This window comes from Lissotriton helveticus, chromosome 11 (genome assembly GCF_964261635.1).
Source record: "Lissotriton helveticus chromosome 11, aLisHel1.1, whole genome shotgun sequence".
In the NCBI taxonomy this organism is placed as follows: Eukaryota; Metazoa; Chordata; class Amphibia; order Caudata; family Salamandridae; genus Lissotriton; species Lissotriton helveticus.
This window is the reverse complement of record NC_136072.1, coordinates 985,515,791-985,531,114: the sequence shown is the minus strand read 5'-3', so window position 1 is coordinate 985,531,114 and position 15,324 is coordinate 985,515,791.

Below are 15,324 nucleotides of genomic sequence, written 5' to 3'. Positions count from 1 at the left end.
CAATTTAAGGAGAAAAAGAGATTAGCCATCTAATCAACCCACAATATTTTTTCTCGTTGGACAATCCATTGACATTCATCGATATTATCCATACTTTAAGATCCATTTCACTTCAAAAATAAGTCCAGTAACCAAAACCAAACAATTGTATACTCCTTCGTTGCATTCCTTCGAATTATTCTACTCTTATTATTACTCTGTCTTCTATAATTCTGCTCTGTTTTTACAATAAGGAAATCTGATAAGAAGGTAAAGGTACATTTTTTTTATTTATGCCATTCCCAGATAAAATGGAATGAGCAAGAGAACCATCAAAAAGTATCTTATGTCTCTTGTACCCAAGGATTCTGTTTTGTTTCTTGCAATACCCCTCTCACATTGAGAGCGATCTTTACTCTTCGCTTTAGCTCTGCCACTGTTGTATGGCTTTTGATTTTTTCTGGAACAAGTGCTCAGATTGGTACACCAGAGATGGCTTGCCCCTGTGATGGTAATTAAGAGGAATCAGTGATGCACTCTATGTTCTTCTGCATTATTTCACAATCTTATGTTAGATTATTTATTAAATCGATTTAAAAACCTTTGGGATTTAGAAAAAGTAGGGATGCATTATTTTACCTTCAACTTTTAAGTACTCATGATGTTTGCTATAGTGTTTGTGTGCATTTCCAAAAGCAGTGATGAGATCTAGTAGAACGATGGAGGGCTAAGCAGAGTACCAGATTCTTTTTTTGGGAAAATGGTAAACGGACTGATGCAATTGGCCATGGAAAACGCTAGGATTAGGTGGTGCCCTTGGATAAGCGTGACAGTTGTTGCATCTGGAACTCTTCTAATTGTGATGTATTATGTCTGTGTTTTATTGATGTATGTATCTTTTATGGTAATTTATGTGCCGAATAAAGTAAAGTATTGAATGATTGATACTACTCGTAAATCCCTTTGTGATTAGCAAACACTTGTAAACGTACACAATAGCGTACGTTTGCCTTTGTGAATCAGGCCCTAGTTGTGGAGTTAACAAGTGTATCAGCTTCTGTTACCAGGTTTAGATTTTTCCTCAATTTATCTATGGGTGTTCACTTAGTGGTTTTGAGTGTTGTAAGTTCTTTAGTAAACTATTTTGCTTACCTGGGGCAAATCAAGCAGGATGTTTTTTACTTAGTTTGGTCATGGCATAGGCTTTTGGCAGTCAGTCATTACATTTTGGATTTGCTTATGTAAAGAAAATAAAGGTTTTGGGAGTAGGGTTTGTAGTTGTCTCTGAAGCTTCCAAGGTGTCCAGTTTCAACTTGTCTAGACATTTTGTAGAGTTTTTGGATGAAGTTGCCTTTTGGATTTGCAATGTTCTGGAATCGTGAGGTTGAAAGGGATGGCAAATTAGTTGCTCCAAATTAATGTTTGAGTTCAAGTTCATCAAATGTTTTTTTTTGGGAGGTATTTAATTTTTAGCTCTGGAAACAGACAATGTTTGCTGTCTGGAAGATCTCCCATCATCAGTCATTCAAAAATGTACAATACAATAAGAAAGAGTACAGATACATATAGTGGGCCCTGGGTCAGCTTCTCTCCGTCATTAGCTTTCATGTGTTTTTCATAGTTTAGCATTGCTTGGATGGGCTAACCATCAAGGTGAAGCATTTGTGAATGGTTACATTGCCCCATTTTTGTTCCCACTAGGGCTTTTCATTATTTTATTGTTTTTTGTAACAACATTCTACCACAACATGCAATATGTATCTATGCGTTTACACTGAAATCATTTACATTCATGGAGATCACATGTGTGAGGCTCACCTGGGGTTTTCTGCAGGGCCGTAGTGGAAGGACCCGATGCTGGATCCCAACTTCCCTCACCCACCTGCTTCGCCCAACAATGTTGAAGCAAAAAAAGAGAAGGTGAGGAAGGAGAGAAAACAAAACAAAGAAAGGGAGAGGGAGTAGATCCACTGGTCCATCTGGTGTGGTGCCACATGTGTTTCCTAATAGGAAAAAGTATAAAAGGTAAATACGACCCTTGAACCACAAGGGGGCTATATATATATAAAGTGAGACTAAATATAAGAATATACCTGTTGTATGTTCTGATGGTGGAATAAGGAAGGTATGAGCGACCCTGACCCTGTCTTCAGGTCAGGACAACTCGTCACCCTCCCTCCCAACTGCTCCTCCCTCCCACCTCCCCTTATATGGCGGCCGAAGGCGGCAAGCCCGTCTGCGCCCGTCCGTGCCTGGACTGAGCCCAGCGCCGGAACCCCTGGCCCCCATGAACGCAACGACGCACGCCTCCGCTAAGATGCCAGCACCCTCCACACACTCAACCCCAGAGGAGCACACACCTGCTTCCAGGCTGCCTGAAGAGCACCCATGGCCCCTTCTCCAACCGGAACTGCAGCTTCACTAGCAGCAGACCCACCTATCCAGCCTCCAGGACAGGAGACAACCAACTCAGATGCATACTCCTGAACACCCGCTCCGAGCGCAAACAGGCCGTAGAACTCTGGGATCTACTCTATACGTCCTGCCCGGACGTTGCCTTCCTGAAAGAGACCTGGTTGAATGACTCCTCGGCACCCGACATCACCATAGCCATCCCGGACGGCTACAAGATCACCCGCAGAGACCGCACCAACGGAACAGGAGGAGGAATCGCCATCATCAACAAGTCCACCCCCAAGGTCTAAACCAACTCCGACGACACCCTCAACACCCCGAACACCTGCACTTCCAGATCCACACTGATCCCGACACCACCCTCAGAGGAACTCTGATCTATAGGCCCCCTGGACCCAGGCCACAGTTCAGTGATTACATCGCTGACTTCGTCAGCATGCACGCCCTGGCGTCCATGGACTACATCCTCCTCGGGGACCTGAACTTCCACCTCGAGAACAACAACGAGACCAACTCCACCACCCTGATCGCCAACCTCGCCAACCTCGGACTCAGACAACTCAGACAACTCGTGACAACGTCTACCCACTCCACCGGCCACATGCTTGATCCCATCTTCTTTGCAAGGACCCATATCTCCTTCAGCCACACCATCTAACTCCACTGGACTGATCATCGCTGAGTCCACTTCACCTTGTAGAAGCCTACCACGCACCACCGCACCCAACAGATCGCCCGCCGCTGCTGGAGCGAAATCACCGAAGGCCAGCTACACACCGCCCTTGCCCGAAGCCCACCCACAGACCCCACCAACCCGACACCGCTGCAAGCAACCTCAGACGCTGGATCGACGACTGTACCAACACCCTCGCCCCGATCAAGAACCCCTTCAACAGACCCACCAACAAGACTGACAGCTGGTTCACCACGGACCTCCGTACCTCCAAGCAAAACTGCAGAAAGCTGGAGAAGAAATGGCGCCACAAACAGACAGCGGAGAACCAAGCAGCCCACAAGAATGCCATGCGCCAACACCAGAACCTCATCAGATCCTCCAAAAAGACCTCCTTCAAGGACCGTCTCGACACAATGCACACAACAGCAAAGATCTCTTCAACCCCTGCTTCAGCACCAACGACATCCCACCATCACAAGACCTGGGCAACTCCCTGGCCTCCTTCTTCCACATCAACATGGTAGACATCCACAACAGCTTCGACAACCAGTCCACCCTGGAAGCCAACGATACCTCAAACCCCACAACCTCCACCCACGGCAACCCCCTACTCAACTGTTCCAACATCAACGACGACAACACCATCAAAATCATGAGCACCATCCACTCCGGCTCCCCGTCAGACCCGTGCCCTCACCACATCTTCAACAAAGCCCGCGCCACCATCGCACCCAACCTCCGCAAAGCCATCAACATCTCCTTCGAGACTGCGACCCTCCCGGAGAACTGGAAGCACGCCGAGATCAACGCCCTGCTCAAGAAACCCAAGGCAGACCCAAGGGACTTCAAGAACTTCCGGCCTATCTCCCTGCTCCCGTTTCTGGCAAAAGTTATTGAGAAAACTGTCAACAAACAGCTGACCTGTTACCTCGAGGAGAACAATATCCTGGACCCATCCCAGTCCGGGTTCCGCAGCAACTACAGCACCGAAACGGCCCTCATCGCCGCTGCCGATGACATCAGAGCCTTCTGGACAACGACAAGACCGCTGCCCTCATCCTCATGGACCTATCAGCCACTTTCGACACAGTCTGCCACCGCACCATACGCACTCGCCTCCATGAAGCAGGAATCTGAGGTAAAGCACTGGACTGGACCACCTCCTTCCTCTCCTGCAGAACACAGAGCATACGCCTCCCTCCCTTCTGATCCGAAGCCACCAAGATCATCTGCGGCATACCCCAAGGATCCTCCTTCAGTCCAACATGGTTCAACATCTACATGGCCCTGCTCGCCCACATCGCCAGACTGTACGACCTCAACATCATCTCCTACGCCGACGACACCCAGCTGATCCTCTCACTCACCAAGGACCCTCACACCGCCAAAACCAACCTCCACGAAGGAATGAAAGCTGATGCCAAATGGATGAAGAACAGCCGTCTGAAGCTGAACTCGGACAAGACGGAGTTCCTCATCCTCGGACCCACCCCGTCTGTCTGGGACGACTCCTGGTGGCCGACCGCCCTGGCAGCAGCACCAACACCCACCGACCATGCACGCAACCAGGGATTCATCCTCGATTCGACACTTTCCTTGACCAAGCTAGTCAATGCCATCTAATCCTCCTGTTTCAACACCCTCCACATGCTCCGAAAGATCTACAGGTGGATTCCCACCGAGACTTGAAGAACGGTCACCCAGGCCCTCATCAGCAGCAGACTGGGCTACGGAAACGCCCTCTACGCGGGAGCCCCGGCCAAACTGCTGAAACAACTGCAACGCATACAGAATGCCTCTGCTAGCCTGATCCTCCACATCCCTCGCCACAGTCACATCACACCCCATCTGAGAGTCCTGCACTGGTTTCCCGTCAACAAGAGGATCACCTTCAAGCTCCTCACCCAGGCACACAAAGCACTCCAGAACACCGGACCATCTTACCTCAACAAACGACTCACCTTCTACACCCCAAACCACCAGCTCCGCTCTGCCGACCTCGCCACGGCCCCCCGCATCCGGAGAGCAACCACCGGTGGTAGATCCTTCTGCTACCTCGCCGCCAAGTCCTGGAACACCCTCCCCATCCTCCTACGGCAGACCAAAGACCTACTATCCTTCAGGAGGCTACTCAAGACATGGCTGTTCGAGCAGTAGCAGCACACACACCCCCAGCGCCTTGAGACCCTCACGGGTGAGTAGCGTGCTTTACAAATGTCTTGATTGATTGAACTAAAACTTGAGATGGACACAGTGGTATCTATAATGTAGAAATATGCAAATCACTCACTAGGACTGCAGAATATGAGCATTAAACAATGATAAGTATGAAACATACCAACCTTAACGGAGACCACAATTTGATTGCATTAGACCCATAAAACTCATTTTATCCTGAAGAGCTAGGAAAAAAAAAACTTATTTTTCCAGACAGGACAAAAAGGAAACATAAAATGGTGTACACAGTGGTGCTGAGTCAGAAAAGGTATAACCAAACTATTCAAAATTAATGAACTAATCGCTTTCTCTTATATTACAGCATAAGAGAAGGTGCATTAATAATGTAGGGGAAAGACTTAGCCTCATAACGTGAAGAGAAACAGAATCAGATGAGTAACTCCTTTACACAATACGCTGCGTAATTTGTTTCCTTAATGAAGGAAAAAACAACGGTTCTTCTTTAAATATATTTGTATTTTCTCTCCAGGTACCGAAATACCAGCGTGAAGGAAAGCTGTTCATGTGGAAGTGTTACAGAGCTGATCGACGAGGGAATGCTGACACTGAAGCAAGCCTCGGAAGAAGAGAGAGGTGACCCATAAGGCAAAAATTGCAGACGACATCGGAAGAAGAACGCTCAAGATGTTTAAAATCTTCGACATGGTATCAGGATATCAGGTAAGTGTTGGAAAATACAGGAGGCTAGGCGGGCATCCGAGATGCAATGCAAAGTGTTTTCCCGTCGTAGAACATCCCCACTTTTAGTTCCCCTGCACCGTCTTAGCCAGCTGACTTGATTTAGCCAGTGGGTCGTGCCCTCGAGGCTGCGGGCGGGGAGTCCATCAGTGATGCGGTTGGTGGGGTGGTCCGACAACATGTGGTTCACACATAAGAAGTTATATATAATCATCACAAAAAATATAGGGCCATATTCTCAAGAATGTGTGATAACCATCGCAAAAGTAACTTAACGCAACTTTCAACATTGCAGTCTATCGGGGGTTAATTACACCATGTTAATGAAGCATTCTCAGCACAGTGGCACCATGCGATATACTCCAGATAACGCTTCAACTGACTGCTTTAAAATCAATGCTACGCCGCAAAAATGCAAAACGCGAACACAAATAATGCTGGGATGAGGCCAATTGCGATACAAAATCAGCGAAAACCAGCTACAGGCCTGCGAGTCACACGCATAAGGCGGGAAAAATCACCATAAAAGTAGAAAAAATTGACAAAAAAATGCCAAACAACAGCGAAGCACAATGGATGTTGCCGGAGCAAGTACAGAGGAGAACCAGAACCCCACAAGCACCCCGGAGGACCTGCCTGGGACCTCGGGGTCAGGGAAGGCCAAGGAGAAGAAGAGTAGGAAGCGCTTCAGTCCACAGGAAAACAGGATCCTGATAACGGAGGTGGTCGAACACCATCAATAACTGTTCATCACCTCCACTGTGTCATTGGCAACAAAAAATGGACTATGTCAGTCCAGCGTGGACAAGGTGAATGCAGTGGGAGTGCTGAAGAGGACAATGGAAGAGGTCAAGAGGCGCTGTAATGACGTCAAGTTCAAAACGAAGCTGAAACTCGCCAAAAAAGAAAGGCAGCAATGTAGACTGGAGATGGGAGTCCTGTGCCACAGGAGGAGCTGGACGAGATGGAGGTAATGGTGTCCGCAGACATCAGTGGGGAGACGGTGGCTGGAGTCAGGGGACCTATTTCGAAAACTGGACCGTACACACCGGGTTACGTGCACATTTACTACAGAGTAAGAAAGATGTTGTTTTTCAATAAACTAATTTCCACCAACTAACTTATGTTGAATATTTCTATTTTATTTTTTTGTGTGTAGTTTTTCTTATCTTATTTCATCTTTACAACTCATCAATTTTTTGCAGTTTCTTGTTTACATATAACACATGACATTAAATTTACACTGATTAATTCATAAATAACACATTAATTTTTGACAATTCATGATATCATTTCTTAAATACAGAATATGTTCCCTTCAATGCGTTTCGGCCGATTGCCTTCCTCAGGAATTCTGCATTTTCTTTTTTGCATAGACAGTGACTATAATGATGAGAGAAAGTAGTTTAGTATTTTGTCTATTTCAGGATGTTATTCAAAAAACAACGTCTAACAATTAATTCCTCTCTTTTTAATATACATGTTTTTGTTCAAATTATTAATCTGCCGTGATTATCCCCTACTCAGAGGCGATCTTTACCTACTGGGCTAAAGTGCTAGAATTTCTACATTTAGTTATACATTCATATACATATTCATATAAAACTGTACATTTATATACATATTATACAATTCTCTCATCAATTATCTATATATCTATATACATTATTTACAACAGTTGCATAGCTTCTTGGTGTACTCCTTAGGCGTTGGTACATGTTATCACTCTAATGATTGCAGATGGGAACTGAAAAGGGACAGTGCTGCTGTGATATCCCAAGGGGGATACATTGGGGGGGGGCGATGATTTCACAGGGTGGAAGATCTTTAACCCAGGGGAGATACCATTAAAGTAAAGGAGGCGTGTGAGGAACACATGGATATATTATGTGTTCAGCACTGAATGTGGGTTACCGGCCCTTGGATGAGTTTGCCAAGTTAGATATCTAGATTAACCATTCATACCTATACTGCACAGGTATGCACTGAAGCGGTATATCCAGTTCAAAGAATCAGAACGTCTCTAACGGCGTCAGTATTTCTGGATACAAAAAGGGAGATCTAAAATTAAAAGATACATAGTGTTAAATGGCTCCCCTTTGGACATCAGCGATTGTTTTTACTATTTAAATATTTCCTGGTATTACCGTACCCGATATCTTCACTCAATGTGCACGATATATGGGTTGAAATAGATTTATAATGTTCAAAAGGTGGATGGTTTGAATCCCGAATCCCTGCTCCTAAGGTAAGGAATATATGTATTAACATCTATATTAGTATACTTGATATAATGCGGATGTCACACTAGATATATTTAAATAGGCTTCTACCTGCTTTAATCCGAAGCCAAGTCTCCGTTATGACGCTGCGTTCTGATGCTGCTATTTCAAGATAGTAGTTCTCAGATGCTGCTATTTCAAGATGGTAGTTCTCAGATCGTATGACTGTATATTCGTGAGGGTCATCTGTAAGGTTTATGTATAGCTATGTGAGATATAAGCTCTATGCTATAGGACCACAACGGTTTCAAAACAGAGTACTGATATTACTACCTGGGTTTCTAGGCTGTCCCGAATTCCAGCCCTATCTGCGAGGCTCTTGAAGCGCTGTGGCTCTCTGGTTTTCCAATGCCTCCGCCTCCTCGCACCCGCCGTCTCTCGGAAAGCTGGGCACAAAAAACATATAGAGGTGTCTTTAAAGCTAGACGCTAACTACTTTAATTATCTAGATCCTTACACTATCGTAGCTGACAAGTTTCTACACATTACCCTGCATTCAGGCTCTAACATACCTGGTTAGATGTTTAAAGATGTGAACAGCATGCCGTCGGTCCTGTGTCACCGCTCCGTTGAGTTTGCTTAGTCCGAACTCCCTTTAAACTTTAAATTTGGCGCCACTGCCGACAAGCCGGCTGTGATAATCTCGCGAGAATAGAGTCTGCGGGAACTACTTCATGTTCTATCGGGTTATCTGAAATCGGGTTCCTCCATCTTGTAATGGCATTAATTACCACAGTGTGCTACCGTATTGAGGTGTTTCATAGCTTTTCGCCTGGCTTGTACTTATGTCTTAATTATACGTGATATTTATATTATAAGCCAGAGTGTTGTTTTTTTTGTACTGCCGCTACATGTATATGTATGTAACATGATTTCGGTATCCTCTAATAGCGGTGATTCTACTTAAGTCGATATTATTCTGGCTATTTGACTCGCTATTTGATCACTTTGCTTAGCGTTCCTATTTAGACGGTCGAAATTGACCGTGAGTGTAATCTCCTGAATCTTAACGTGTGCTCGCCATCTTGGACTATGTTTGTATTTTGGGAGTAATCGATATCAGAACCCTGGTAAATGGTAGTACTAATTAACAACAATGCTGCCATCTGCAAACACTAGACAAAAGTTAGAATAAATACAAATACAAATTGACAAACGTCCCTTTTATACATATCTTCAAAAACGATGAACTACAGTCTATATACTTCTCCTTTTCCTCCCATAAATCCCAACATTGCCAGTCTTATTATGATAACAAGGTGAGTTCATATTATATAATTGCCTGCTCCCAGGGGATTTCAGCATTCAGCCCGTTAATTGCAGTTCCCAAAAGAAAAATCCAAAAAACCTCTCTCATTTTGCGAATCTTATCCTGCTCTAGTCCTGCTTTTGCGTGTATTCTTTCCAAGATGAACCATGCCATATTATCTGATGTATGGTTATATTCCACGTAGTGGCTCACCATAGGTGCCGTTATCTTCCTGGTTCTTATTGCTGACCTATGTTCAGTCAGTCTGACATTAAGGGCTCTGCCAGTCTGCCCTACATAGCCCTTCTCGCCAGGACAGAGGATAAGATAGATCACATTTGTGCTTCTGCAATTGTTTAAGTCCACACGTTGAATTAACTGTTAGTTAAACGTAATACTCACTCCCTGTATTGCTGTCTCACATGATTTGCAACTTGAGCAGCTATAATTTCCTACTACTGGTTGCATGTTTGTAACTGATCGTTGCATTATGGGTGGTTTGGCTGTCATTCTCGATCTCACTATGTGGTCCTTAAGGGTCTTATTTCTTTTATACGCAAAAATGGGTTTGGGTAACTGATCTTGTTTGGGGACATTTGCATTTAGTATGTGCCAGTTGGCACACATAGTTTGTCTTATCCTCTCATTGATCATTGAATGTTTGGTTATGAATACCAACTGAGGAGTAATTTTGTTCGCTTTTGGTTGTAACAAACATTGTCGGTCGTAAAAACGAGCCCGTTTGTAAGAATCTCTTATTATTTTCTTTGGATATCCTCTGGCCAAGAATTTTTCTTTCATCATTATGGCTTTGGTATCATAGTCTAGGATACTAGTACAATTACGTCTCAACCTTAGAAACTCCCCAAATGGCACGCTGTTTTTCTGTATGAATGGGTGATAGCTGTCATAGTGGAGAAGTGTGTTTCTGGCCGTAGGCTTGACAAATAGGTCCACAACTAGGGCCCCTTCTTGATGTTTTATTACTACATCTAGGTAGTTTACTTGTTCCCTGTCGGTATGGTGTGTGAATCTAATGTTACTATCACATGCGTTTATCCATTGGAGGAAGTCTTATAACGTGTCCTCATTGTCTGTCCAAATGAAGAACACGTCATCTATGTATCTGGACCAAATTGCCACAGATTCATAGAAGGGCGCGACCTCATTGAATACAAACTGAGTTTCAAAGTATGACATGTAGATATTGGCAATAGTGGGGGCACATGAAGCTCCCATACTGACTCCCTGTTGCTGTTTATACAGTATGCCATTGAATTCAAAGATGTTATAATTTAAGACAATCTTGAGGCACTCTAAGATGAATATGGTGGGACATTGAATCTTGTACTTTTGTATGAACCAATGTGTCGCATGTAGTGCTCCCATAATGGGGATATTACTGTACAGCGCCTCAATGTCCATAGTGACCAAGATTTGAGATGTATTGCAGGGGACCTGACACGACTCAGCATGACTGGACACAACAGCACCGGGGTGAGTAACCATCAGGCACTAGGTGGACGGGGGAGATGGGCACAATGGCACAAAGGAAAGAAGGATAGTGAGTGTTACACAGAAGGACAACATCAGGTTATGCGCAGAAATTTTTAGGTTTATGAGCATGGCATCAGAGGTGACAATGTGGGTACAATTAAGGGAATTTATGTAAAGATTTGAGTTCGGGCAACCAATATAATGCAGGAAACGTGCTTGTAGATACCGTGCGTAAACTGGATCAAAATGGGAGATGGGAATCAATCAGGAAAGGGTTACAGATATGGGCGGGGTTACAACAAAAACCATTAAGAAACGGCGCGTAGAAAGAATGTAACATTCAGATGGTTATTAGCCTGGCTGGAAGGTGATTACCACAATAGATGTGGAAGGTACGAGTGAAAACTAAACTTGTTTTTTGGTAACAGCTAGAGTAAATTGACGATGTTTGTTAGTATAACTAAGGGGAATGAACAACGAAGCCAAAAACGTGGGAATAAGATCCACAAAAAAGGATGTCTTTTGGAAGGGGTGGGTTCGAGTATCGACTTAGAAGTAGCGTAGCGCTACGTTTTTTAGCGGGAGTACGCCGATTGTGGGGTGAACTGTTTGATTTTAAAAAATTGCTTTCTTGTATTTAAATGCAGTAATTTACATGCTTAAGTGATTCACATACACAGTCTAACAGTAATGTTTTGAATTTATAGAGTACCCCTGACGAAGGGCCAGAAAAAGGCCCGAAATGCATTGGGTGTTAAAGATGAATTAATGAGGAATACGTATGTTTACTCCATGCTTCGGAATAAGGCCTGGCGGCATTTCCCCTGCATTCAGGATATTGTTAACATATGAGGCCTCTCAAGTGACAAAGGATGAACACTGTATAAAGATTAATTAAACATTTTTGGATTATATTGGAATAAAGACGGATTAAATTGGGACTACGCCGTGGTACTTGTGTTTAATACGCAGGAATACGCTGTGCGTCCGGCATTGGGGTGAACGTCGCCCCAATTTTTCAATGTGTTCAAATGAAGAACACGTCATCTATGTATCTGGACAAAATTGCCACAGATTCATAGAAGGGTGCGACCTCATTGAATACAAACTGAGTTTCAAAGTATGACATGTAGATATTGGCAATAGTGGGGGCACATGAAGCTCCCATACTGACTCCCTGTTGCTGTTTATACAGTATGCCATTGAATTCAAAGATGTTATAATTTAAGACAATCTTGAGGCACTCTAAGATGAATATGGTGGGACATTGAATCTTGTATTTTTGTATGAACCAATGTGTCGCATCACATGTAGTGCTCCCATAATGGGGATATTACTGTACAGCGCCTCAATGTCCATAGTGACCAAGATTTGAGATGTATTGCAGGGGACCTGACACGACTCAGCATGACTGGACACAACAGCACCGGGGTGAGTAACCATCAGGCACTAGGTGGACGGGGGAGATGGGCACAATGGCACACATGCACAATTGAGCTGAGTACATCTGCAGACAAACTTGTGAGTTTGGTGCCCTGGTCACCCTGGATAGCTTATAATGTAACAATGTAATGTTGTGAAGGGTCCGTGTACATGGATTTACGTACAAACAGTGCCAATTGACTCGAATCCCAGAAAGCTCAAAAGTGGATAACCATCAAAATGAACATAGTGATCAGTACTATCATATGGTTCACCAGTCCCACGTGGTTGGTCCCTTGATCATCGAGATCATTTGACCACGAAATTGGTAGTGGAGCAGGTTCAAGTCCATTGGCACTTATGGACCACCATGCGACAGTTTATCAATGACGGTTGAAAATTATAGTGAAATTGCAGTGCAAAAATGATACTGTGGTGATAGTAAAATAGAGTGGAATGTCCTAAAAAAACTTTATTAGGCACAGGACATGCCCCCTAATTGAAAACAGAACAGTGCAGGCGACAGTTGAAACAAATATCTGTCGTTAAACAAGGCCAACATGTTTCTGCCTATCAGGGCAAAGAAGTCCCCTTGGCTTTCATCAGGGCCTCTGCTCTTAGTGTATTGCTACTGCTATATAAATGGTGTAAATAATAAATATAACCAAGTGAATGAAGGTTGGAACAAATACAACCTGTGATTTTCTAATCCTCCATGTCAGTGGATCCATATGTACATCTAGAACAAGATGCAAAAAACAAACAAATCAAAAATGACATAGTGTGTAAATTGTATGTGAATATATCCATGCACCATTCCCACAACAACTACACATTAAGTTACAAAGTATATTTTCCTCACCCAGCTTGACCGGGGAACGGACCTCACCTCACCTGGACCGTGCTCAGGTATCACAAGTCCCCGCTCTAAAAGATCAATAGACAATAACCAGAGTGTTACACTGATAATCTTTACTCTTAGATTCATTGCTTTAGACCCCTTGTGTTCCTTAAGTGAATCGTGAATTGAGTTGGGGACTTGAACCAAGAGTGGTCTTTAAATATTTGTCCTTCCCTATGACCCTCTCTTCCCTGTTTGTTTTGTACATCTGCAGACAAACCATGCCTCAGTCCCCACCTCCCACCAAGAGACTAAGCATGGGCGGATTTTGCGGATCCACGATTCACGAAATTGCGGATTCACGGATCGTGGATCCGCAAAATCCGCGGATTATGCGGATCGGCGGATTTGGGGGCGGGGCTTCATCGAGTGTGTGGGCGGGGCCAAACGGACGGGGCTTCCATGCGAGCGCGCATGCCGCTTGTGTGTATAAAAGGTCAGAGACCGATCAGAGCAGCAGATTAAGAGACAGAAGCTCGGGCGGGGCCAAACGGACGGGGCTTCCATGCGAGCGCACATGGCGCTTGTGTGTATAAAAGGTCAGAGACCGATCAGAGCAGCAGATTAAGAGACAGACTCGTGCTCGACACACCTGCCCAGCCTCCACAACGCTCACGATTATTTTTGGGCTGATGAATGAGTCACTGAATTTAAGCTTCAACTAGGGCACATGCGTTATTGATATCTGCAAGTGTTTCCTGTTGAGGTTTATTTTTTGTGCCAGGACCGTCGTGCCAGAATGAACCCTGCCCTTCATATTTATTCAAGAACACCATTTTTCCCCATGTAAATAATTTACGATGGCGCCGGCAAGCTGCCAGCGCCATCCTGCAAAAGTTACTTAATTAGCTTCAACAGGAAGCTCCAACTGATAAAATAAAGCAGGCGCTCGAGCCCCTGCTTTATCTTATCTGTTAGAGCTTCCTGTTGAAGCTAATTAAGTAACCATTTGAGGATGGCGCTGGCAGCTTGCCGGCGCCATCGTAAATTAGGCATTGGCTTGAACTTTTGATCGCAAAATCCGCTCCGATCGCGGATTGCGGATTTTGGGTGAATTCGCGAGAGTTCGCGGACCGCGGATTCACCAAAAATCCGCAAAATCCGCGATCGGAGCGGATTTTGCGCTCATGCTTACAAGAGACCAATGTACCCAAGTATGCAACATCTCAGCACTGTATAAGCACAGAAGTCAAAGGCACATGGCAGGAAAGGGATAAGTGGCAGCAAAATCAGAGCAGCAGGGGGCAATCCCCAAAAATGCAGCACACACACATTACATGCAGAGCACTTCAACACTGACAACAATGTGGCACAAACTGCAAAACACATCCACAACAGAACACAGGACACAGCTGGTCCCGAATGTGTGTAGACACTGGCCAATCACAAGTGGCTTTGAGGGAAATGTGAGTTAATAATGTACAAGTACACACACACATTCTTCTGTTGTCAAAATGTCCACTGTCCCCCATCAAATAGGCAGCTCCTCCCAAACGGCCACGATGTACACTGTCATGCAGTCTGTATGTAAACATGTACAATGCGACAACACACATGTGAAAACATTGTTAAACTGCATCTCACCTCACATTGCAGAGCGACAATCAACACCTCCTGCAGAGTACCACAAACCTCTCTTATCTGATGAAAAAGAGGACCACCACAGCTTCGACTCCACTGCCCTCCAACAGCTCATGGAGAGCCTCCGAAGCCTACCTCCAGGAGCAGAGCAGCCCATCTGCTATGGGGAGACCCCACCCCCTGCACAGACCACAAATCAGGCAGCACCCACCACCACGGCTACCTCCCAGGATCCCCACGAAGAACACATGGCCTTCCAACTCCATGTGTTGGGGTGCCAGGAGCAGCTGGCTGAACAGGTGCGGGCAGGCTTCAACCGCATGGCAGACAAACTAGATGCCATACGTGGGTGTCTAAGTCCCATCAGGGACCACTCACAGTCCCTAATGGACACCCACAGTCCACT